This window comes from Gnatocerus cornutus, chromosome 3 (genome assembly GCF_029298725.1).
Source record: "Gnatocerus cornutus isolate USDA-ARS CGAHR chromosome 3, icGnaCorn1.1, whole genome shotgun sequence".
Taxonomy (NCBI): domain Eukaryota; kingdom Metazoa; phylum Arthropoda; class Insecta; order Coleoptera; family Tenebrionidae; genus Gnatocerus; species Gnatocerus cornutus.
The window spans coordinates 11,599,627-11,602,686 of record NC_142235.1 but is presented as its reverse complement, the minus strand read 5'-3'; the positions used below and the strand labels follow the sequence as shown (position 1 = coordinate 11,602,686).

Here is a 3,060-nt window from a genome sequence, read left to right as displayed (position 1 = left end):
GTATAAAAACACGCGCGAATGAATGCAGGTACAGTCTATTTCACCAACTTATCCCGATCTCTCATAAAAATTTAAGAGTACGGTTCAAGTACCGACATCCCGCTCTGTCTGTATCTGACAGAGTACGCTGTCAAATGGGCTAGCCCAGTAGTCGATTCTGATCGTTTCTCGTCATAGCATGTTAGTTTTTTCCCAATCGACAATTTATTCAATAAATACAATCATCTGATTATTGTTTGTGAGCCTAATAAAAAATATTATTATTATTTATCTGATCCAGTTTCTCATGATTGATTAAAGTTTTGAATTTCATGAGAAATCCTTTAGAATTTAATTTTAATTATTAGTTTTGGGCAATGATATAAATGCGCATGTAGTAAAACTACATATGCGAAGCTATTAAATTGTACCCAATAGTTCAATTTTTAAAACACACAATTTTAGTTGAATATTAGTTTCGTACACCCAAAAGCCTAATTATATAGAATTCAATGGATTTTTATATTGGCAATACTCCTATTATGTTATAATTAATTATAAAAATAGTAATTAATAGTAAATAGTAATAATTAGTTATAAAAATTAATATATTAGTAAATTGTATCCGATTAATAAATCAACTGATTCCAGTAACAAATTGATGTCTCAGTCTCAGCAAGCAGGTACAATGGGCCAGCCCATGAACACGAAGTTAAGATCGGAAAAAATCGGATAATATCGTTTGCCAAGTCCGGTATTCATCTGAAATTATCAGGACTGTATTGAAAAAACAAATCTTGCGTGTTCTTGTTGATTTAAATAACTTCATGGTTAATTTACATACAGTAGTTTTAAGGTTTATTTGTGCGGGTTATCTGTAGAAAATGGCAAGTGAGGTTCAATCCACATTAAGAGTAATTCACAAAAGTGTCGATATTCAAAAAAAAAGTATGGAAGTGATTATTATTAATGGAGATGGTCATCTAAAGTTGCCCACCTTTTGAAAATTGTCACGAGCCGCCACTGGTTCAGTTTGTTTATTCTTTATAGCTGATGATGGTACTCGGACCTGATGTACGTAATGTAGAAAATTGATGTCCTGTGGCTTCAATTTGTGTTAAATCAATTCTTAAGCTTGAATTTACAACTGATTTCAACGTTGTGGAGAATGATAGTGTGACAACACCACACATTTGTCTGCACAGTTTGTAGGTTTGTAACAGCCATAACTACTCAATGCTCCTAGCAACCAGTTCGGCCAATCAAAATCATTGGAATCATTCCGTGCCATTTGTATAAGGTCACTAGATCAAAGTGTCTGTTTTATAAGGTACCGCTGTTAGTTTTCAATGCGCAATTCAAGAGAGACAGACATAGTCCATAAATCAATGGGTTAGAACGAGACGCAAGATTCTAGGGAATTGTCATAAAATTGTTGACGTAAAATTTGTCATTGACAAAATTTAAGGTTATCTTAAATTTATTTGTTTAAAATACACTTTAATATACCGTGGGTACAAAAAGAAAATAGGTTCCAACATTATAACAGACTATGTGAATACGTAAGAGGTGAGCGAACCGACATTAGAACTGATTCCATTTTAGCACGTTAAGGAGGTGCAACACTCAGAAACGGTCTCGGACTTCAAGCACTGTCTTTTCTAATCTCCAACGATTCGACTTGTATGCAGTAACGCCCTAATTAGAATATGCTATTAGCACTTATTATATTGTAGCTTCTCCCGACGATGTAGTAACAATGATGAGATGTTAAAGTAACTGAGAGAAAGCATTGCACGAATGGAAGTAGCAAATACATGAGCAGAAAATGAAGTACATGAGATATTTTAAAGGGGCTATTAAGAAGAAAGAATTTACAAGTTTGAAGAAGTAGGCATGCTTAAGATCTTGAAAGTTTATGCAAAACAACTGCAACAAAATGAATATCAAGAACAAATATTAAGGTTATGTTAAAATTATTTAATTAAATCGCCCTGAAATACATCTATTTTTAACACTACAGGAGACCATTTGAATACGTAAGGAGTAAACTAACATTTCGATCAATTCCATTGAAGTGCGAATAATGTATTTTAGTGCTTTGTTCGAGTTCTTGAGCCTCCAGCGTTGTATTTGGCAGTGTTTCAACGATTCGACGTGTATACAGTAAGAGCATAAATGTAATTTGTTATAAATACTTTATATATTGTGTACTTTAGCGAGAATGTAGAATTATCATATCTAAAGAAGAACTGAGAGCAATGGAACATGGAAAATAGAAGGGGCACATATAGTGAGGAAATAAATGAGCAGTATATGAAATAGTCAAAAGAAGAATTCTGAAACAACAACCACAAATGCAATCAAGAAGAAGTAAAGAATGTGGAAAGAAATTCAAGAACTTAAGGATGAACAACACTGTATGCAGATTGTTGCAATGAAACCTTGAAATTTTCATATAAAGTAACAAGAACCAAGTGCAAGTTTATAAATGAATAATGAGACTGATATTAGTCATAATTGTGAGTAAAACAATAAGATGGTGTAGAGGAACAGCTAAGTAGGTGAGAAATATATGTATTCACTAAGAACTGGGGTAGCAGTAGTTAAGAGACATCAAAGTTTAATTGGTTAATTTTGGGTGTTTATTTATTCCAACACTTTTGTTGATTGTATCGATATAAAGTGGGATATTAATTCTACGTTTACCGTTCTTGATTAAATGAATAAAACACGATTATAAATGTATTAACTTGGGAACAACTTGTAGTGAAGACAAAAGAACTAATAAATCCAAAGAGCACTGAAAATGCCTGATAATAAACCTTTTATTAAAAGTAAATTAATTGATGGAATGTTAGAAATGGGATCAAGACATTTCAGGTAAAATGAAGATTCAACGATGTATCCAAAAACGAAAGAAATAGTGCAGCATATAACTTAAATACATTAATTTTAATCAATCTTTTATTCTACATTTTGTCTATGAATGTATAGCTGTGAGTTAGCCCCCATGCGTTTATGGACCTTCGTACGCCACATTAAACTATAGAACCAGTTTTGCATATCTTATGTATATTT

At 32.4% G+C, this 3,060-nt stretch overlaps 1 long non-coding RNA gene across 1 annotated transcript; it reads left to right on the top strand.

Moving 5' to 3' along the window:
- The first annotated feature begins 1,898 nt into the window (after positions 1-1,898).
- Positions 1,899-2,538, top strand: LOC148176903 (uncharacterized). The gene is made up of 4 exons (XR_015769824.1): positions 1,899-1,943; positions 2,003-2,018; positions 2,077-2,145; positions 2,199-2,538. It is a non-coding gene; the product is annotated as an uncharacterized LOC148176903 (long non-coding RNA).
- Positions 2,539-3,060: the final 522 nt, after the last annotated feature.